The sequence below is a fragment of the Leopardus geoffroyi genome, chromosome E1, assembly GCF_018350155.1.
Source record: "Leopardus geoffroyi isolate Oge1 chromosome E1, O.geoffroyi_Oge1_pat1.0, whole genome shotgun sequence".
NCBI lineage: Eukaryota > Metazoa > Chordata > Mammalia > Carnivora > Felidae > Leopardus > Leopardus geoffroyi.
Window position 1 is genome coordinate 21109700 of NC_059330.1, and position 23034 is coordinate 21132733.

General features: G+C 47.3%; 1 protein-coding gene and 1 long non-coding RNA gene across 2 annotated transcripts in view; one reads left to right on the forward strand and one right to left on the reverse strand.

Annotated features, from left to right (window-relative positions):
* The window catches only part of ASIC2 (acid sensing ion channel subunit 2), a 1016483-nt gene that overhangs the window by 305300 nt on the left and 688149 nt on the right, over positions 1 to 23034 (reverse strand). The window lies entirely within an intron of this gene.
* On the forward strand, positions 1820 to 14085 carry LOC123603329. Its single transcript, XR_006714838.1, has 4 exons — positions 1820 to 2235; positions 2366 to 2487; positions 2667 to 2744; positions 13689 to 14085. It is a non-coding gene; the product is annotated as an uncharacterized LOC123603329 (long non-coding RNA).

Below are 23034 nucleotides of genomic sequence, written 5' to 3' on the forward strand. Positions count from 1 at the left end.
TGCCCAGCACAGCACGCAATACACAGTATGGTGCCCAGGCACCACCACCACCTATGATATCTCTGCTTTTGGTACCCCTGCTCCTATGATCGAGACACCCAGTCTTCAGTGGGCACACACGATCCTCACTTTCTCCCTGTCCTATCCTTTAGAGAACTCATACATTGCTCTCCCTCAGGATTCCCTCTCAATCACTCTCTTTGGCTCTCTGTTCTCCCCTCCCCATGGAGCAGGAAGAATCAGGCCAAAGAGCTAAAAAAGAAAACCCTTGTCTCCACCTGCTCCCGTCTTCAATACAGTTGTTGTTTCTGAGGTTGTTGCTTTTTTTTTTTTTTTAAATAGAGATTCAGCAAACCCTGTGATACTTTCTGATCGCTATATATACATATATTTATGCATTAAATTAGTCTCCAGGGGATACCCTGCTAAATATAGTAATTATGTGAACCAGAATGTTTTCAAACACCTTTCCCTCCTTGCTATTTTTCCCCTTTCCTGGAGCTGGGGGGTGATGCTGTTGGGAAAGCTGGGTGGAACCTTGCCCTATGGGCCAAATGCTTTGCTTATTTAAGAATAAACTTCTTGAAGAGGTGCAAAAAAGCTCAGAATCCAAGGGAAAATAATGGCGGAGATGCTTAGGTGATGAAGGCAGGACAGCATGCAGTAGTTGATAGAGTCGTGGAGCTTTGAACTCTTCCACCTTCCCTTACTAATGGTATGACTGTAGGAAAATCCCTTACTCTCTTAGGACCTCAGCTTCCTCATCTGTGAAATGGAGACATTAAGACTTACTCTGCAGGGTATTTTAGGATCAGGGATACATATATGCACAGTAGATAGTAGGTATTTGTGAAGCCGTGGCCATTAGTGTGATTAGGCTATTAATTCCTCCTTGGCTGAGAAGTTCATTAGCTGTACGGCTGTGGAGTTAATGGGACTCTCAGCCCACAGTTGATAAGGAAGGCCTAAGCTACTGGGTGTAGCATCCAGACCGAGAGTCACAGCACATCAGATCAGGAAGGAATCTTAGAAGTCCTCTGGGGAAAGCTCCCATTCTACAAATGAGAAAATTAAGGCCCAAGTTTCAGAAGTGGCATGGCCAAGGTCAAGAAGTTCATCATTACAGCCTGGTATCTTGATCGATTGCCCATATAAGTCCCTCACATGGTAGTCAATTATATCTTAGTGGCCACTGCATGACCTCTTTAGAGAGGCTTTTCTTCGACATACAAACTTGAAACATGAGAATTTGAGTCCAGGCCTTGGCTTTGTCCTTAATGGCTGTCCCTTGACTTTGGACAATACATGTAGCCTCATTCGGCCCCGTTGTTTTCACCTTACCAATGGGCAGCATCATCTTGGCCTTGTAGGTTTGTGAGGATCAGAGGTTTTTGTAAGTCTGTGGGCCTATGCAGAACCACCCAGGCAGGTGATTGTACCTGTCCTCTCCTTCCAGAAGGGAGTTGCCTTCAGTAGGGAGAAGGAGGAACACATCTGGGACAAGGAGGAAAGGTCCTGTCCTCCCACCCTCTATGAGTTAGGCACACATGAGTTCTTAGAGATCCTACCTGTCCCAATGGGAAAGCGGTGGGGTTCTCATCATGGCTCCACACCTGGGTTACGGTGTGGCCTGATATCAGTTACTTTCTCTCTCTCTCTCTCCTTAAAACTGTAAAAGGGAAGTGGTTGTAGGACCACATGGTCACTAAGGTCTCATCCGGCTGTGAGCCACGCTCCCCAGCTACTGAAATCAGCACTGCCCATTATGACGTAAGGAGTTTTATCTCCTCAGGGCTGAAGCATCTAGGTTTGCCCCAGGCTCCTCACTCCACCCTCTTGGGGGGTCCGCTGGGAGGGTTGTTTGGAACTAGACACTGCCTGTCTCCTAATTTTCCCAACTCACTCTGAACTTCTCAGGTGACGGGGCATCTGGCCTCTGGTAGGGCTGAGAGAAGGGCGTTGGGCCCGGCATCTCACAGAGTCAGTGATGAGCCAGGATCATAAGAATCAAGGATGCATGTATTGAGCCAGAGCCTGTACACGGACACTACCAGAAGGAGACACTCCAGGGGCTCAGCCACCTTAGCTCCATTTTACAGACAAGGAAGCCATGTCCATGCGATCCCACTCATTGACCCAACCACAGGGCTCCTAAAGACAGCTAACTCACCCTGACTCATTTAACCTCTTGACAACACTATTCAAGGCATCGCTACTATTATCTTCATCATCCAGGTAAGGAAACTACAGCTCAGAGAGGGTAAGATTAGCTCATTCAGGTCTGCACAGCAGGTAAGAGGGGGAGTCAGAATGTTTAGTGTTTGTTGTGAAAACCTCACTTATTATTTCATGTTTACTCCTCCAGGTGCTGCCTCAGTTTCTTCTGAATAATTACTTTCTGAGTCACCAGAGGCACTGAACTGAATGACACAGATGAAAGGCACCCATTTTAGTTTGCCACCTGTTTTGATCTGCACTCTTGCAAAGGTCTGTACTGACTCACGAGTCAAAGACAGGCCTTTGTTATGTTAAATAGCAGTAATTCATAACCCACGTGTTAAAAAAAAGCTACGAATTTTATTTACGCATTTTCTTTGTACCAGGTGGGGTGGATAGCAGCATCATTTAGTCCTTACGTCAACCTTCTTGTTATCCCTATTCTACAGATGAGCAAGGACGGGTGAGAAAGACTAGCTGAATGCCCAAAGTCATCCTGCCATCAGGTGACAGAGCCAGGATCCAGCGTGAGGGACCTTCACGTGGTTCTCAACCTAAGCTGTGCATTAGGATCATGTGGGGAGCTTTTGGAAATTAGGATGTTGTGCCCTCCCCCAGACGAACCGAGTCAGGACCTCTGGGATGCAGAGGGTAGAGCATCCGTGTCTGGTAAAGCTGACGCTCAGTGAAGGCTCAAAATTGCTGCTTTACTGGCAGAGGATTCTTTCCCACTAGCTGGTCATGCCAAGTGACTAAGTGGTGTCAACTTTCCAGAAGCCCCCTGTGGTTGTGAGGGTTGCCTCAGCCTTCTTGGTGCCAGAGAGGTAAATACCAGAGCTTCCTGCCACCAGCGCTGCCCCACAGATATAATGCGAGACATTTATGTACTTTTCCATTTTCCAGTAACTCTGCTTTAAAAAATCTGTTTTTGGGGGCTCCTGGGTGGCTCAGTCGGTTGAGTGCCCGACCGGCTCAGGTCATGATCTCACGGTTCATGACTTCGAGTCCCGTGTTGGGTTCTGTGCTGACAGCTTGGAGCCTGAAGCTTGCTTCCGGTTCTGTGTCTCCCTTTCTCTCTGCCCCTCCCCCACACCTCAAAAATAAATAAACATAAAAAAATTTTTTTTAATAAAAATCTGTTCTACTTAATTTAAAAAATTTTTTTTAAATGTTATTTTATTTTTTATTTTGAAAGAGATAGAGAGCAAGCCAGGGAGGGACAGAGAGAGAGGGAGGCAGAATCCCAAGCAGGCTCTGTGTTGTTGGTGCAGACCCAATGTGGGGTTTGAACTCATGAACTGTGAGATCATGACCTGAGCCGAAATCAAGAGTCGGATGCTTAACCGACTGAGCCGCCCAGGCGTCCCTCTAGTAACTCTGTTTCAAACGAAAGTGAAAAGAAACGAGTGAAATTGATTGGCAAAATCAATGTTTTATCTAACCCAATATATATATATAAATATATATATATATTTATATATATATTATTGCAACATATAATAAACATAAAAATAATTAATAGATGTTATACATTCTTTTTTTTTTTTTTTTTGATCAAGTCTTAGAAATCTGTCAAGTATGTTATCCTGACAGCATGTTTCACTTTGGACCAGCCTCATTTCAAGTGCTCAACAACAACAACGTGGTGAAAGTGGCTTTAGAACATTTTCTCTGGCCCTTGCTTCCACCCCCAAGGTCTCAGATTCATACAGGAATTATCACAGTATGCCCAGAGAAAGTGTCCCTCATTGGATTTTCACGGACTTCTAGGTACCAATCTATCTTATTACCTACACACAGTCTCTTCAATCTGTAATAAAAAATCTCTGCCCTCCCAAACGCCCAACGATTACCCCCATAGCATTAGCTAGTAACTCCGTCCCATCACATAATGACCATCGTTGTGTATGTATGGTGAGAATATTTAAGCTTTACTCTCTTAGTAACCATTTCACCCACTGACTCTTTACGAAGGGTCTAGCCTTGGGCAGAATTCCAGGAATTTCACTTTGGCAAGATGATAGAAGGCCAGCCCTCCTCCCTTCATACTCCTTTCTTGGTTTGTTTCTAAAAAGTGAAATGTCTTGAGAAGTAATTTGATGATATGGATCAGGAGACATAAAAAAAAATATCCATTCCCTTTGACCAAGTAATTTCCTAAGGAAATAATCTGAAAGAGTAGCGAAAGCTTCATGCCTGGCGATGCTTATCGGGGTCTTATTTACGCTATGAAAATAATTGGACACCCCCCAAATGTTTGGCGCTGGTGGGGTGATTACAGAGGCTGAGCCGAGTCTAAAGAGTGGGAAATCATGCAGCCATTTAAAATACTATCAGAAAGTCATCATAAAGGAGACTTCTTATGGAAAAACACAAAGGGGAAAGAGTAAGAATCAAAATTGTTTATGCAGGATTGTAAGCATGGAAAAAATATCTCAACACAACAAAATTAACAGAAAGAGAATACACCAAGGAGCTCAAAGTAGTTTTCTTTGGGTGGTATTATGATGGGCAATTTTTCCCTTCCTTTTTTCCACTTATCTGTATTTTTTTGAAACACAGTGAGTACATACTCCTTTCATAATAAAATAGGCTCTGTCATAATAAGTAAACAGAGTTAAGGGGGAAAAAGAAACTTTAAAAAGCAATTAGAAAGTCTTCTGCATGTTAGAAAAAATCGTTTGGCTACGCCTCTGGGGTCCCGGGGGAGGGGAGGGAGTAGCAAAGGGGATTATGGGTGTGGAGGCTCCACTGTTGCCAGGCAGATTTGCATTTTGCACACTGATGCATCATTTCTGACAATTTGCAAAGTCTTCCTAGGGCCTTGGACTGGGGCTGCCCCTCAAACAAAAAGCCAGTTTGTGAGGAAGACCCCTCTTCAGTGGTGTTGACACAACAAACTCTTTCTTCAGCCTGGAGCTGCAAAATGGACGTATTCAGCGCCCTCAGGAAGAGGCTGGACAAGGAGAGGCTCAGTTGCTCTAAGTCTAAAATTAAGTGTCTGAGAAGAACAACTATTTTCGAATCCCCTGGGCGGCAGCATCTTTCGTCTGAGTTTGAAACCCCGAGGCCTCCTAGAGTCTACGCTTTCCAAAAGGGAGCCTCATAACCTTTATTGCAAAATAAGCTCCGAGGAGGGGCGTTGGCTGAGGCATCTTAGGAGACAGGTGTTAATGCGCCCATTTCATAGACAATGAAACTGAGGCTCAGAGGGTGTGGAGAAAGTCACTACAGGAGTGAGGGGCACGCCTGGGGTCCAAACTCAGGCCTGCCTGGCTCCGAAGCGGATGTACTTCCATTGTGTGACATCTCTGCCTTCTCTTCGGCTCTACTCTGCAGGGGCTAAGAGGGGGAGGGCATGCCTTGGAAGGCAGAAAATCGGCTGCTGAGTTGGCCCCCAGTCCTGCCCAGTTAGATTTTCCCGTTGCTGGGTTCTCACAGTTTAATGCAAAAAGGGAAAGAGACCCGTCCCCCAATGGCCACGGCCACATAGCCTGTTCCAAACAGACCCCATCGGCAATCAACCCAGCTGGCGCGCAGTCCTCAAAGTTGAGGAAAGGTTTGACCAAAGAGGCCATTCTTATCTGAAGGGAGAATCTTTGGCCCTCCCAAAACGAGGGGAGATGGGCTGTGTTATTTGTAGGGGTTATTTATTTAAAAAAAAATTTTTTTTAATGTTTATTTATTTTTGGGACAGAGAGAGACAGAGCATGAACGGGGGAGGGGCAGAGAGAGAGGGAGACACAGAATCGGAAGCAGGCTCCAGGCTCTGAGCCATCAGCCCAGAGCCTGACGCAGGGCTCAAACTCACGGACCGCGAGATCGTGACCTGAGCTGAAGTCGGACGCTTAACCGACTGAGCCACCCAGGCGCCCCTGTAGGGGTTATTTAGAATGCAGGCAACTGTTCTTTCTCCCCAAATGAGCAACCCAACCCAAGACCATGGTGGCTCGGGTGGCTCGTGTGTCATCCTCTCCTGACAAGGATTGACAAAGGGTCCTCTGTATTCGGCAGGTGATGGGGGTCGTCTCCCTGTGGGCAGCGGAAGACTGAGGAGTAACTCAGGCAAGCTGCACACATGCAGGCTGTCAGGGTGATTCACAGAGTAATTACTGAATAATACAGTGTAAACTATTAGGAGATAATGACAATAAGTCAGGATTGACTCATCGCTTTGAACACTTGGGGCTGCCAGACCTGCCAGTTATTTGCTCTTTCTCCAACTCTGTAAAACAGTGTAATCTGAGCCAAGTCTGGCAGCTGGATTCAAAAGAGACAGATCTATTATTCCTTTTTTTTTTTTTACATTAAACTGTGAGAACCCCAGAAATGGGAAAATATCAATGCAAGCAGTTAGGCTAATATCAGCTCAAGTGTCCAGATAAAATGATAATTGTCAGCCACCTAAAACCGCTAGCTATGGGGTGGGTCCTGAAAGCCAAAAATAAAGCTAGGGCAGAAGGACGGACATGCCTTGTTCTAACGGGAAGGAAAACAAAATAACATAATGAAAGCCAGAAGCAGGTCCAAGCACAAGGGGGTCCCCAGCTGAGGGGCTACAGCCACATGTGCATGAATGTGACAATGTCCAAGCTCAGAATTATTGATCAAATACTCAGGAAGCAACTATGTCACGTTAGGACTTCAGGCCACAAAGATGACGAAGACAGTCCCTACATACAGTTCAGCCTGCCAGCTCCCATCCCCAGACACACAAGTGCTACACAGAAACAGGAGACTCATAGAAGGGGGAGGAACTAAGGCAGAGTTTCCTTTCTAAAAAAAAAAAAATTAATCTTTATTTTTGAGAGAGAGACAGCACGAGCAGGGGAGGGGCAGAGAGAGAGGGAGACACAGAATCTGAAGCAGGCTCCAGGCTCTGAGCCGTCGGCACAGAGCCCGACGCAGGGCTCCAACTCGTGAACCGTGAGATCATGACCGACTCAAAGTCCTACGTTTAACCAACTGAACCACCCAGGCACCTGCAGAGTTTCCTTTGAATGGAGGTGGCATTAGAGTGAAGACTTGAGGGGTAATTAGGAGAGAAAAGGAAGCGTTTAGAGAGAAGAGCCTAAGTATGCAAAAGCACCAGGCACCAAAGTTCTGGGATGCCAATGTGCTGTGGCAGAGTGGGGCGTGCACAGGAGGAGGGAGAGTGTGATAAACTAGGTACCACACACATGGTCTGGGCTTGATCTAGCAGCAGTAGGGAGATGGGCGAACGGACTGGTGATGACTCTGGGAGAGTTCCTCTCGGGGCAGGCAGGGTGCAGGATCCAGATACAGTGCCTAGAATCCAGGCCTGGAAACCAGGAGGTCTGGAGGGAGGAAGAGAGCCAAAGGGAGGGAGGGAAGGGGCTGGAACAAAGGGGAGGTTGCCCGGAAAGCCTGGGGCAGAGATCTAGGCTGTGCCCCGTAGCGGAAGGAGGGAGCAGGGAACAGTAAAGGGCTTCCCTTGGACCAGAGCCGTCTGGACCCGGGATTTCCATGGGCAGCTCCCTGGAACTGATGAGGGCCCAGCCAGCAGCTAGTTTTCCAAGGGTGGTCCTGGAGGCCTTCTGGTATTTCACCATACATCCAAAACTTTGGAGCTAGTCTCCCTGCTGAGCTTGTCAAATCTCCTCTCTGCTTCTGTCCCTGCCATTCAGCACCCCCACCCCGAGCCACTCCGTGGAAGAGTGGGGCTGGGGGGGGGGTGGGTAGGAGCAGGGTGGTCCTGGGACAGTCACAGACCTGCATCTGCCTTCTCAACCTGCTGCTGGCCATCCCCTGGCCTCAGACACCTCCCTGCCCCCAGGCTCTCTGTCTTTCGAGACAGTTTCAGGATCATTTCAAAGCTTTAAAAAATGGGGTTTATAACTCCAGCGTCTCTAGGTCACTCATTTATTCTGTTGAGGTTCTTTATTCTTCACAAGGAAAGAGCAAGGAGAAATGCCACGTCAAGCTGAGCCAAGCCATACTGGATGAAGCCTGCAGCAAAAGGAAAAATGACTACTACTAAGCCTGTCTTTATTTAAAATGCAGAGCTTTTCTTCATCACCAGGTGTTTCTTTTCTGACCTTAATTTTGATTTTTAAAAAGTACTGTATTTAGGGGCACCTGGGTGGCTCAGTCCATTAAGCAGCTGACTCTTGATTTCAGCTCAGGTCATGCTCTCACAGTTCGTGAGATGGAGCCTCGCGTCAGGCCCTCTGTTGTCAGCACAGTCCGCTTTGGATCTTCTGTCCCCCTCTCTCTGCCCCTCCCCTGCTCATTCTCTCTCTCTGTCTCTCTTCCTCACTCTCCCTCTTTCTGTCAACAAATAAACTTTAAAAAATGTATAAGAAGTATTGCATTTAAATCTGCTTTATCTTGAGATTTTTGGCACCCCTTAAGTTTTTGCACCCGGACAAGGGCTTCCTTTCCCCAGTGCCTGGCAGGGGCCTGAAGGAGATGAGCGCCTACTGTATGCTTTACAGAAATCCCTGGTTGGTCCTCACAGGGCTGTGGGGGGGGGGGTATCATTCATCCAGTTCTGCAGGTGAGGACCGTGAAGCCCAGAAAGGTTAAGTGAGTTGCTCAAGGCTTGCCTGTGTCTGGAGAGCGATCGGCGTTTCCAGGTTCTGTCTGAGCCTCTCTGTCTCTCTTTGGAGAGCCGGCTGGAGCCTGACTGATTCTACAAAGCCAGGCCTGTTGATTGTGGTGTAACCTGTCACGCACGAGGTAACGGGGCTTCTGTTGGCTGCTACAAAAAGGTACCAGACGGTCAGATTTGTCAGTGTGCTCATGGCACAGAGGAGCCGGAAAGACTCTGAATCTAGACAAATAGCCTTGGTTCTTGAGACAGAAATATTCCTAGAGCAGAGAAGGGTGATTTGTCAGGCTGCCTGGGCCGGATGGAAATGTCTTCTGAGAACATCCAGCTCCCTTTTTAATTTGGGGCTCTTCAAACACCCCACCAGAGCTGGCTTTATGCTCGTGAGTGGTCCTGCCCTCTCAGAGGGGGGCCATGGGAGAGATAAGTGGTCCCAGGGCCCCCGTCAGGCCCTGCCATTGGCACTCCGGTGAGGGAACAGCAACAGAACCCAAAGTGCTTGGACTCTGCAGTCTAGCAGACCTGGGTTCAAACCCTGACTCCACCACTTCATAGAGTAACCATGGCTACCATTTGTTGAGGCCTGCCTAGGCCACTGGTGGCCTCACAGAGCCTCATCATGATTCTGCCTTCTACGGTTGTGGAAACTGAGGCTCTGAGAGGTGTCGTTGCCCAAGGACATGCAGTGGTTAAGAGCAGAATCCAGATTTTCAACCTAAGGTGGACTGACTCCGAAGTTCTTGCTAGGCTTTCCCCTGGGAAGCGTGGGACCTGGGGCAGAGCCTCAGTTTCTTCCACTGTTCAATGGGGCTAGTGATGCTGTCAGCATTTTTGTGAGGATACAATGAGGTCATGCATTTGGTGAACATCCATCGGGTGACCGTACTGCTCTGGGCCCCCGCGGGCTCTGGAAGCAGGAGGATGAAGACAGGTCTGGCAAAAGGGAACTCACAGGCTACCAGGAGAAGCTGGGAGTAAACGGAGATGGGAGCCTCCCATGAGAGATGCATGGCAGAGGAGAGCTGGGCTGACTGGGAGGAAGGGTATAAGCGGGTGAGACCCCCAGGGTGGCTTCTTAGAGGAGGTGACATCCAGCTTGGGTTTTGGAGAAAAGCAGGGAAAGGTAAGTAAGTGCAAATCAGAGGTACAAAGGCCCGCGTGCACGGGCATGGCCAGGGGTGCTGGCGAGAGCATGCATTCCTAGCGGGGGGAATTGTTGCTGATGGTGAAAATCAGTTCTTGGGGAGGAGGGTGAACAATCTTGGATATTTTAACGGTTTGTGGCCTTCCAAAGGGTCACGGTGCACAAACAGGTATACAGCATATTTGAGATACTAAAATTTCTTGGGAAGATGAGGAGAAAAAGTCTAAAAAGTCTCTGTAGGCTACAACATGGATGAACTTGGAGGATACTACGCTAAGTATGCTAGGCATAAAAGATAAACACTGCACGATTCCACTTATGCGAGGCCCCTAGAGTCGTCAAATTCATAGAGAAAGAAAGTACAGTGGTAGTTGCCTGGAGCTGGGGCGTAGGGCCAAGGGCAGTTATTGTTGAATAGGTCAGAGTTTCAGCTCAGCAAAATGAACAATTCTGGAGATTCGATGTACAACAATGTGAATATACTTAATGTGATTGAACCGTACACTTAGAAACGTTTACATGGTAAATTTTACATTACCTTTCTTTTCACCACAGTAATTTTTTTTAATGAAAAAAGAGAGCCTCCCTAGGAAAAAAGCAGCCATCGACAATACGTGGATGAATGGACGTGGTTATGTTCCAATAAAAAAAAAACACCTTATTTACAAAGTAGAGTGTGTCTGGATTTGGCCTGTGGGCTGCAGTTTGCTGACCGCTGCTATGCACTCAGGGGACCCAATCTGTATTTTAAGAGGCCACTTTGGCGTCTCCATTTGGATCGGAGAGAGTGTGAGATCGTGACCTGAGCCGAAGTCGGACGTTCAACCAACAAAGCCACCCAGGTGCCCCTTAATTAAGAACTTTATGAACTTTCTAGTTAAGGTGAGTAGGGCACGAATAATTATCAGCATCCCTAGCTTGCATCTGAAGAGACCAAACTCTGGCAGATTAAGAAATTGGCCCCTGACAGGGGTCCTTCCCACCCCCAGCACAGTGCCTAGCCCTCGAGGTGGGCCCCTTTTCTTTCCTTATGCCAGGCAGGCAGTGTCCCTTTTTTTTTTTTTTTTTTTTTTTTAATGCTTAATTTACTTATTTTGAGAGACAGAGGGAGAGAGAGAAAGAGAGATAGCATGATCTGGGGTCTGGGGGTGGGGGCGGAGGCAGAGAGAGGGAGAGAGGGAGAGAGAGAATCCCAAACAGGCTCCATGCTGTCAGCGCAGAGCTTGACTCGGGGTTCGATCTCACAAACCGTGAGATCATGACCTGAGCCGAAACCAAGAGTCAGACACTTAACCAACCGAGCCACCCAGGTGTGCCAGAGGCAGTGTCTTCTGAGTGGGGGTAGGATAAAGCTGCCTCTCTTTTTGACCGTGTGCACACCCAGGGCTGTGATGGCTCCAGACCCTGACACCCTGGGAAGGGAAGAGATATACCTCTTTGACATCATCTTAGCCACAGCAAGAAGAGCCAGAGCCAGATCTGGCAGTGGTGACAGAGAGCTATCTGATATTCCTCTGTAGGTCATTTGTTAGCAAAATCTGCCTGCTCTCCCCGCCCCCCTCCCCTGTCAAACCTCCCCCCCCCCCCCACATTTCATAGCTTTGATTCATTAAATCCAACTGCTGGAACTGCAGGTAACACTCAGAATTGTATTTTAAGCAGGCAAGGATTGACTGCTTTAAAGGTGGCCCCTCTAAAAAGGTTAATATGATAAATATAAATGCACCTTAAATGGCTAATACATAACCAAGTGCCACAAATGTGGAAATGTCAGCAGCGCTAAAACTCAGAAAACAAGAGAAAAAGACAGCTTGCCTCTGCTGTCTGCTGTATTTTGTGAAGGTCTGTGCTGCTAAGCCAGGCTACCAATTGGGCTGGTGACACACCTCCAGGTCCCCTTGTGGCCAGCGGGCCATTGGGCGTGAGTGGATCAGAGGAAAAAAACTACTGTCAGGGTCTCTTAAGCTGCCAGAGTTTGGTCTCCTCAGATGCAAGCTAGGGATGCTGATAATTATTCTTGCTCTACTCACCTTATCTAGAAAGTTCAGAAAGTTCTTAATTAAGGGGCGCCTGGGTAGCTCAGTTGGTTGAATGTTCGATTTTGGCTCAGGTCATGATCTCACGCGGCTCCTGAGTTTGAGCCCCACATTGGACCTGCTGCTGTCAGCGCAGAGCCCGCTTTGGATCTTCTGTCCCCCTCCCTCTCTGACCCTTCCCTGCTCGCGCTCTCTCTCAAAAATAAATAAATCTTTAAAAAAAGGGTTCTTAATTCACTATGAATCCCACCACAAGTGTTGGGTAATGCTATTTTTCTCTAGCACCTAGATCAGGGCTCGGCATGCAGTCATTGCTCAATAAATGCTCACTGAATGAACATTTCTTCTCTCTGCTTACATCTTTAAAAAACATTTTTAATGTTTATTTTTGAGAGACAGAGGGAGACAGAGCATGAGAGGGGGAGGGGCAGAGAGAGGGAGACACAGAATCCGAAGCAGGTGCCAGGCTCTGAGCTGTCAGCACAGATCCCAATGCGAACCTACAAACTATGAGACTGGAACCTACAAACTATGAGATCATGACCTGAGCCAAAGTCAGAAACCCAACCAACTGAGCCACCCAGGGCTCCCCTTACAACTTTTTCTTCTTCCCAAGGTCTGTACTGCTTTGAAATTGGCTTTCATTAGTTTAGATTAATGCTAAAATTTTAGGTATGACTTCCCCCAGGGTGTGCTTGTGTTTTCTGGGAGATGATGTCAGAGAGAAACTTTTCTAAGATTTAAAGGAATAGATGACTAATAGTGGAATTTCAAGTGAATCAATAGTGCAGGGAAGGAGGCATTCATGATCCTCAAATTAGACTGCGGAGGGGGTGAGACTTGGTGAGACTCTGGGCACACCAAGCGAGTTCTGTGTAGTGAGTATGTGTGTGTGCGTACGTGTGTGGAGGCAGACGTGGGTGTGTGTGAATGAATATGTGCACATGTGTATGCATAGATAAGCCAGGGCCAGGATTAGGGTAAAGCAAGTGAAATGCTGGGGAGCATGGCTTAAGGAGGCACTTATTCTCGGGTGCTAACCCAGCTCCTGCATGACCCCGGGAGTGAACGCCTCTGTAAATATCGTGTCTCTATGTGCCTCACCCTGGTCCCAGCCTTGGGATATTCACACGTGTGTAGGGAAGGGGCCTTGTTTAAAATTAGCTCACGAGGAAGAGCCAACATCCTGATTCTAAAAAGCCTTCCAAACCAAGGACAGATTTTCTTAAATTTTGGATTTAGAGGAGATGATTAAGGTCAATCAATCCAATGGCAATCAAATGTTAATGTGCATCAAAATCACCCGGCCAAAGCTAGTTAAACCTCTAGATTCCCAGGCCCAGGCCCAGGCCCAAGATTCAGGGCTGGGGCCCTAGAATCTGCATGTTTGATAGGCATACCTACTCCTCATTTCAAGTAATTCTGATGTGGGTTGTCCGGGACCACCCACAGAGAAACTCTTATAGTTAGGGTGATCGTGCAATTCATCATCCAAACCAGGTCGCTTTGAGAATGAAAAGAATTTGTCACAGCTTAAATCAGAGGGTGGCAACTGTGCCTGTTTCTGTAATAAAGTTTATTGGAGCATAGCCACGCCATTACCCATGGCTGCAGAGTTCTAAACTGTAATGGCAGAGTTGAGTAGTTGCAACAGAGACCACATGGTTTGCAAGGCTTAAAATATTTACTCTCTGTTTTTTTTTTTTTTTTTTTACAGAAACAGTTTCCAACGCCTGGTTTGGATTACTGTTCAACAAAAGTTTACTTCGCCTCCCCCAGCTCTTCCTTCTGTGGGCAGAGTATGCATCTCCATGTCGTTGATATTGGGCTTAGCCATGTCTCTTACTTTGGGTGATGGGGTGTTAGCGACATGACATGGGCTTACTCTCTTGTTCTGCTCTCATGCCAATGAGAAGAACATGTCCTGACTAGCCTGTGCGTCCATGGAGAATGAAGGATACGCGAAACAGACCCAGACCCAATTCACTGTGTACAGCCAAGCCCAGCATATCCACAGACTCACGAGCGAGCATAATGGATTGTTGTCTTAAGTCATTGAATGTTAGGGTGGTTTGTTAAACAGCATTATTACAGCAATCACTGACTGATACTGAGACACTATCAATAATTACTCTGTGTTTACAGGCATAATCTGGAAATGGTTACCTTATCTATAGTCTAACCATCCTCCTTGCACGTAGAAGGAAGCTGAGGCTCAGAGGGGTTGGGGTTGGGCCAAGTAAATTTTGGGTAATTCCCGGCTGCTTCCCTGCACTGCCTCATTCAAAATTGGGTTGTGGATACACAGCTACACAACCTCTGAAGAGACATGCTTAGCGGTCCTTGAGATAAACTGGAGTGGGCTCAGGGGGAGGTGGGGTCAGGTTGGGATTTGCCCTGAGTGCTGACGCCCCTTTGCCAGGGTGCTGGGTAAAGGCCTGCCTCAGAACGACGACGTCTCTTGAGATGAATGCCCCTACCCACTCCTGAACAAATAAATAGCAAGAAAAATGCAACCCAAGGGAAGCAGCACCAAGAATAATTATATAGCAGTCACATATTTTGATTCAAACTTAATGTTGCTTAGCAAAAGAAAATGTGCTGTGAATAAACAGAGATCAATTCATGCCACCAGCAAGTGGCATGTGACATTAGCAGGAGATGTCCTTAAGTCCTCTGAGAGCCTCCACAATCCCACTCCCATGCAGGACAAGGGCCCCCCCAAGGGGTTCCTTGTGAGGAAGTTTGCAAAGTGGAAGGGGCCACCTGTGAAATCCTGACTCTGGTGCTAGGGTTTTAAATTGCAAACTGTTTTTTTTTTGTGGAGGTGTGTGTGTGTGTGTGTGTGTGTGTGTGTGTGTGTGTGTTTATGGGTACCTTTGTGCAAGTCTATGTGCGTGCTTGTGTTTTGTGTGTGGTTCTTGTGCAGTTCTTGGTGTCTGTATATGTTCATATGTATGTATGTGGGTTTATGTGTATGATTGTGCTGTCTGACATTGTAAGGGTCTCTCTGCTTGCTTGCTGCCCTTACCTAGAGCCTGGCCACTCCTGGGAGAGTCGGATGACCATAATACTGTCCATTGACTATTTAAATCCACATGAGAACTGTAAGTGATCAGTAACTCTCAACTCAGCCTTCCTACCCAGAAAAGCCACAGCTCTGGTTTGGGGGCTTGCAGGGCAGGGAGGTGATTTTCCCTGATTCAGTCCCATCCCATCATTTGTGTGTATCTGAGGATGACAAACCTTTGGGGAAAACCCATACCCTCTTCACAGCTCCCCTCCTGCTCCTACTCATTAATTCCAGACTGAGTCTGCCTCTATGGCTTATACCCATGATGCCATGCCACCTTCTCCTTCTTGGGGACCAGGACAGATCTGGGTAGGCTGGGCAAGACAGGGTTCTGGATTGAGGTTGGGTGGGCTCGAGATGCTACTCAGAGGGACCAGAAGTTCATATACCCAAGGGGCATATACAAACTGTAGCCTAATAGCTGAGTCGAGGTCTTGTCTAGATGTGGCTTCAAGCAGCTGGACTGAGGAATAGGAGGGAAACAGACCAGCCAGGGACCAGGAGCCAGCAATCCAAGTTGGGGCAGGTAAGAGGGCAAGGAAGGTAAGACACAAGACTGTGAACATTCCAGAGGGGCCAGAGTCTCACACGGGGCCTGCCCAAATGGCCTAGAGCCAGGTGGGCCTGCTAACATGTTCAGGGCTGGACTAGGCTGACAATTGGTGGGCTTCTCCTCTAGGAAGCTTTCCATAACAAGCCCATTGTTCTTCAACCACACATTGAACCCTGATTCTACACTCCTCACTCCTCTCCAGTGTAGCTCTGTGATTCTTAACAGATTCCACAGGCTCTTCTAAGAATTTGTTCAACTTCTCTGGACGTTTTGTCTCCTCCACGCGCTAGCTGCCTATGGTTCAAGCCACATCCTTGACACTTGTCATCGACTTGCTTCATTATATTACTGGTTTTTGCATGTGTCCAAATCTTTTATCTCCAGCCAGACTGAAAACTCCCTTGGCACAGAAAAGTGTCTGTCTCATCTTTGCCTTCCTTCTGTGCCATACACTTGCATGGACTCAAGCCACCTTTTGACTGGTGGGTTGATGTGGCTGTCAGTATCACAAAGCCTTCTGTACATGAGAGACATTCAGCCTTAGCCATATTTTCTTCCTCTGCCTCCTTCAGTGTCAAAATTCTGTGACGCCTCCACCCACAGCCCACAGGCTCAGCGCTGCCTAGTTCTTGAGTCAACTCAGCTCCTCACTCCACCCTTCATCACCATCAGCTCCACCATCCCCAGATGTGCTCACCCAAAATGCATTGGATCTCTTCTCCATGGAAAAGTCACGGATGGATCCGTATGGAATCCCTGTGGAGCTCCTTCATCCACATTTTCCCTCCCATACCTGACTGTCCTTTACCCCTTTCTGTTTTGCAGGTGATCATTCTTTAAGACGTGCATGAGCCATCACTTTCTCTGTGAAGCTTCCCCTGATTCCTCCAGGCTGATTTTTGTGCTCCAGTCTCTGTCCTCCCATGGGACCTTGCTCATCTCTCCTGCTAGCACTTAGCACGTCATGGTGTCAAAATCGACTTAGATGTCCAACTTCCCCCTGAGACAGGAAGGCCCCTGAGACAGATGGAGCAGAGTGGAGACAAAAGCAGGGCTGGGTATCAAGGGGTCAGTGGCAGGAATGTCCATTGCTGGGCAGTGAGGACTATTCTGCAATACCACCAGACACATACAGGCCAGCAGCAGACAGTCACTGTTATCTGGCAGGCAGGTGGCACCAGGAAGGTCTGGAGCAGATAATAAGTTCCCAGGACACAAGTGTGGAGGTAGCTGCCAGTGGGGACAATGCCTGATCAGAAGAACTGAATAAGAATTCTGATCTGGCCTAATCTGGACACTTGCCCCTTTGTGACCTTGAGCCAATAGTTTAATCTCTTTGGGCCTTGATTTCCTCGTAAACTGGGGATAAAAATCCCTGTTTCACTGGTTTGGGGTAAAGGTTAAATGAGAAAATATGTTTAAGCAGGAGTCACAGGGCTTCCTTGACTATGGTAGATCTCTCTGGGGTCTCTCCTCCCACTTACCCCTGTTCACACATTTATTATGTCATTTATCCTCTATTCCAGAAATGTATTTATTTATGTCTGTTTGGTGAGTAGATTGGGAATCCTTTGAGGACAGAGATGAGACTCAGCTCTGTATTCTTGGTACCTGCATGATGGGTGCCAACATACACTTGAATGAATGAATGAACAAATGAATGAATGAATGTACATTCTTAGTTGGGGGAGTCAGGCCACTATATGTATAGCAAAACCTTGTTTTTGGGGGGAGCTGAGAGCTGAGCTCGAATTAGCAAATAAAAAGAAGGTGTTTAAAGCAAAACAAAAAAAGTTTTAAAAAAAACTTTCCAATTTATAAGCCACCAGAACTTCTAACTGCCAAAGTGTTTCCAGATAGAGGTCTTGCCAGAGAGGCTGTGGTGTATAGATAAGTCTCATTTGCAATTAGTAAGTGTCCATTTGCATTCAAATGCAGTAAGGTGCTCAGACTCTTAAAAATAATCTGTTTTCTGGAGAAGGCTAAATATTACCCTGTAATCTTGAAGACTAGCAATTTTTGTTTCTTGGGAACATTTTTTCATGCCTTCCTTCAACAAGTATTTATTGAGTTCTTATTCTGTGCTAGGTACCATACTAGGCACTGAGAACACAGCAGTGATTAGGGCAAGATGCCCTGTTCTCACATATATTATGATCTAATGAGGAGAGATAGTCAACAAATTAATGAATAAGAAAAATAGGAATGGAACATACGGAGCAGAGATTTACAACAGGGTCATGGTCATGAGCGATTGGGTGACTACTTTAAATTGGGTGTTCGGACCAGGGGGAGAGGGAATTCTTACCAGAAGGAGGAGCTGGTGCAGAGGCCCTGAGATGAACAGGAGATTGGCATATTCAAGTAGCAGAGGAGGTGGGGAGGAGGATGACGTAGTAATGTTGGAGAGGAAAGTGAAAGCTGAATCATGTAAGGCGTTATAATCTCTGGGGAAATAATTTGGATTTTGTTCCAAGTGCAATAGATGGGTTTAAACAGGGGAATGACATGATCTGATATATTTCTTTAAAAAAAATCTCTCTGGCTCCTTCAATGGGAATGGATTTTAGGGACCAAGAATGGAAGCCAGAGACCAGATAGGAGGTTATTCCCATAATGTGATGAAAAACAGTGGTGGCTTGGAGGAAAATGTTGGCAGCAGAGGTAGAAACATGGAGATATGCATGTACATTTCTCAGTGGATTTTGGAAGTAGAATCAATAGCCTTTGTTGATTGATTGCCAGGGGGAGAAGGCAGTGAGTCGAAGAGAGGGATACAGGTGCCTCTAAGATTTCTGGCTTGTGATAGGGTGAACCGTGGTGACGTTTTCTGAGATGGGAAAGAATCAAGGGGAGGGGACAGTCTGGGATTTTCTCTGTGTCTGCATGCATTTGTTTAGTGGACATGTGTGCACATGTGCTTGAGCAGTGGGGACAGCAGTGTTTGGGAATCAAGGGTTTAGCTCTGGCCATGCTAAGCTTCGGGTGCCTGTTAGCCATTGGGTATTTGCAACTTGAGCTCTGAGAAGTGATTAAAACTGGAACTATAGATCTCGGAATTATTTACATACAGATTACCAAGGAAAAGGAATGTAGATAAAGAAGGGAAAGAGACCCCAGACAGAGCCCTGAGGCACTCCAATATTTAGAGTTTCAGCAAAGAAAGAGGAACTGGCAAAGGGGAGCAAGATGGAGGGGCCCGTAAGGTAGGAGTAAAACCTGAAAGTGAGCTGTCACCAAAGCCAAGAGAAGAAGAGGCTCCAGGAGAGAAGGATGGATGGACGGTGTTGACTTCCACAGTGTGAGAATAGATAAGTGACTGGCTGTGGGACAACCAGTGGCCGTGGCCATGGCTTGGGTAGTGTCCGTGCTGTGTTGGGTTGCCCACATGACTAGGATAGGAGACAGAAGCGTGGACAGCTCTGGACACCTTTTTTTTTTTTTTTTTTAAAGAAAGTTTCGCTGTGAAGGGGAATAGAGAGGTGGAGTGGTAGCCAAAGAGTTAAAATGGTGGCCTGTGTGTTGCAGGTAGATTTGGGAACCAGTTTACACATTGAGGGAAATGATGCCAGAGAAAGGGAGAAAGGAACAGTGCAAGGGGGGGGGGGGACTGAATTGCAGGGGCGGGCTCTTTGGAAAGGAGAGATAATGGCTCCTGGGGCCATAGGAGGAGAGGTGGCATTTGAAAGGGGCACAGACACTTCAGCCCTAGAAACAAGAGGGGTGATGGAGAAGAGTGCAGAGGACATCCCTTCAGTGTGGAAATCTGAGAGCGTGTGTACCTACACGGATCTAATCGCTTGCAAGCATGAGATAAGGACTGTGGCTGCTGTGTGTATTTTGGGGGGAAGGATGTAGGAGTTTTGAGTAGAGACTAGGAGGTGTGAATAGTCATTTTGAAGAATGGGCAAGTGAACTCACTCAGAGAGCGTAACAGGATTGCCAGGCAACACTGAATGCCAGTTTGAGATTTCTGGCCCTGAATTTAAAGCAGGACCCATTGTCCCATGAACGTGCGTTTTCCTCCGGTACCTTGTAGCAAGTGGAGAGTCAGATTTAATCACGCTCAGGGCTTGCCCCGTGCAGTAAGAAGAGGCAGAGGTGGCAAGGGAATTAAAAGTGTTTGGTAGAGAGTGATTATAACGACAGAGCATGCAATCAAAGAAAGGTCAAGAGAGGGGATGGAGGTCATCATGTAGGAGCCTCGATGAGGTCACAGAATTGGGAAAGTCTGAGCACTGGCAGGAGTGAGCCAGTAGGATAAGAAGCTGTCATCAGAGGGGGATACTTAAAGTCAAGATTTCTCAAAGGTGACGCAGCCTTTGGCAATAATAGGGTCAAGATTGTGAACGTGGAGCTCCGTAGCTAAGCAGCAAGGGCGGAGCATCCATGTGGATTCTGAAGTGATAGGTTGTTAGAGAGGATACAGAGAGACAGAGAGTGCGTCTCACTGAGGTAGGGGCAACAGGGAAGGTCAGCTGGTGGTAAAGGCTGCCCTGACCTCCAAGGAGCTGTGCACGCATGTGTGCAAGGGTGCACGTGTTCGCACGTGTGCACGCGTGTTTAAGTACAGAATATACATGGTTAGGAGGTAGCACTTGGGAGGGAGGGGGAGGAGATCTTTCAGCCCTTGAGTACAGATAGAAATGAAGGTGAAGGGGCTGAAATGGACCAGAAGGTGAAGGAAATATTCAGAGAAGGGTTGTAGCTGTCGAGGTGTCTTCTGCCCATAGATTGCGAGCTATGGAGGGTGCAGCACAAAGGTCGGGGGTGGGGCTAGGAAGTTCGGTGAGATCAGCAGATGTGCACAGCAGTGAGAAGATGCAGTGCCCTAGTGAGGGACACCAAGGAGTCTGGGGCTTTTAGTGGGGATGGCGCTGAAGGGGGTGTGGTCCCTGGAGGAGCAGTGGGATGGTCTCTCTGGAGAAGACGGGTTCACATTGGACTCTTCTTTGATTTTTTAAAATATTTGTTTACTTTTGAGAGAGAGACAGAGTGCGAGTGGGGGGACGGAGACACAGAATCCCAAAGAGGCTCCAGGTTCTGAGTTGTCAGCACAGAGCCTGATGCAGGGCTTGAACTCATGAACCACGAGGTCATGACCTGAGCCGAAGTCGGACGCTCAACCGGCTGAGCCACCCAGGCGCCCCTGGATTCTTCTATCTTAAGGCTTCATGGTGGGGGTCAAGGGGGTGGGACTGAGGAAGTACCTTGTGTAAGAGTGAACTCCATCTAGAGCAGGATATCATGTGTCCTCAGGCCAGACCATTGAGGTAAACAAGAGAGTCTGGCTGGGCCACCATTGGGAGGAGCCACTTCAGTGCTTCTCAAACTTTGATACGCAAACAAAGCACAAGGATTCTGATTGGATAGGTCTGGGGTGGGATGAGGCCCAAGGTTCTGCGTCTCTGACGAGCTCCCTGGGGATGCTCTAACTGCTGGTCCAGGGACCACACTTTGGGTAGCGAGGACTGTGGTCGGCTGAAGGCGGCAGCTGCTTCTCACCTGGATGTGTTGTCACACGAGAACGAAGGCTCACTGTTGTTTCCTCTTCTGATTTTTAAAGAAAAGCCAGAAATCTGGACTTTTATGTAAAATCATCCCATTTACAATTATTGGCAAATAATAAAACATTCTGTAAAACACTGGAGGGCCAAACAAAGCATGCATTGCACCCCGCTTACGGCACATCAGTGTGTGATTTCTGATGGAAAGGAATTGGGGAGCACTGGCCTGGGAGTCAGCTATTTCGGGTCATAGAATTTCCTCTGCACCCGGCACTCGAGGTTACCATTCCTATGGCTTCTGAGTGTTAAAACAGTAGTTTTCCAGGCACCTGGCCTGACCTCTGCTCCTGCCAGGCTGCGTTCATCCCCACTTCTGCAAAAAGTTGTCTCTTCTGCTTCCATCATGTGGAATGAACGGCACCCCGCCCCAGTGTCTCCCGCTGACTTTCAAAGTGGTTTAGACGGTCGAGCTCCTGAAAGTCTTAGTTTTTCTTTGTGAAATGCCCTGAAATATTGACATATTTAATTCTATCATTCAGACCTGGAACGATTTTTCTAGCAGGAAATATGGCTGTATTATACGTACGCAGCTCTCTGCCACTCAAAAAAGGAATAATCACACATAAAATATTTTGAAGAAAACACATTCCTGGTTTCCCATTAGCATTTACTTCCACTTGTTTATTCTCTGCGTCACCCACAGCACTCACTCTCAGACAAGTGGTAGCAGGCACCCAAAGTTTAAGAATAGTTTATGAAAAAAAAAAAAAAAGCCCTCGATATAGAAAAAATTTTACCCATTAAGCCAATGTGCTCTGGGAATGGAAACTTCTATTACTCTATTTTAGTGGCGAAAACCCTCCACTGGGCTTGTGGAATGCCCAGTGTTCCAAGTAATGGAAAGTTTGCACACGTCCCGTTCATTTCTCAAAGTCTAGGTGAAAGACTCACTTTCTCTACTGAGTCTTCTTGGGTTCTGCCTGTTCTTCTTCATCGCCCTCAGCACCTTGTGCTTCATCCAAGACATACACTGAATTCCTAGTAACATGCCATCTCAGATAAGTGTTGTGGGTATCTGTCCTGCTGCCCAGCCCTAGGCTCACGCAGGCTGGGACTGTGATAAGCACCTATGCTGAGCCAGCTAAAGAACACAATCCTAACTTCTCTCCACATCTCAGGACTTTGGCAACTCCTAGCCTCCCACGAATCTGGAGACACTAAGAATCTGATGATGTTACAGCTTCTCTCTGCAAAAAAATGCCCAACCATATGAGATTTCATCATAATATGGGGGGGGGGGCGCGGGCGGGCATGTCTTCGAACTCTCTGGATCTCCCTCATTCCTAGTATAAGGACTTTCCACTTCCCCTGTAGTGCTGAAAACAGCATAGACTTGGGCGTCAGAAAGCCCTATATTCAAATCTTGGTCCCATTACTTACTAACTGCATGATTTGACAAAGTACTGAAGTTCTTTAAGCTTCAGTATCTGTGTCAGGAAAATGAAACAAATACCAAGATCCCCTCCCTATTATAGAGCTGGCATGCAATGCTCAATTACAGTTAGCTCCCTTCCTCTGCTCTCTTCTGTGCCTGCATGCCCTCCATACTTTCAATGGCCCACTGGCTATTGGAGTATGACCAGGCGTTTGGACAGCATGACCTACCCCACTGCAGACGTAAGAGCAAGGAGGTCAAAGCCTGCCTGGAACTCTCCCCTTCAACACACCATCTCCTCTCAGGCTGCCATACTAAGCCATTCAGAAAACATTAGCTCCCAGGTGGAGATCTTTCTGCACAAGTCTTTCAACCTCTCCTGATCAATCTTGCCCCTGTTACATGGTCCCTCATCTCCAAGGTCCTGAGCTTACTCTCAGGTGGGATCTTCCCTCTGAGCAAACCCCCACCTCCTAGCAGCTCTGTCGTATGTGC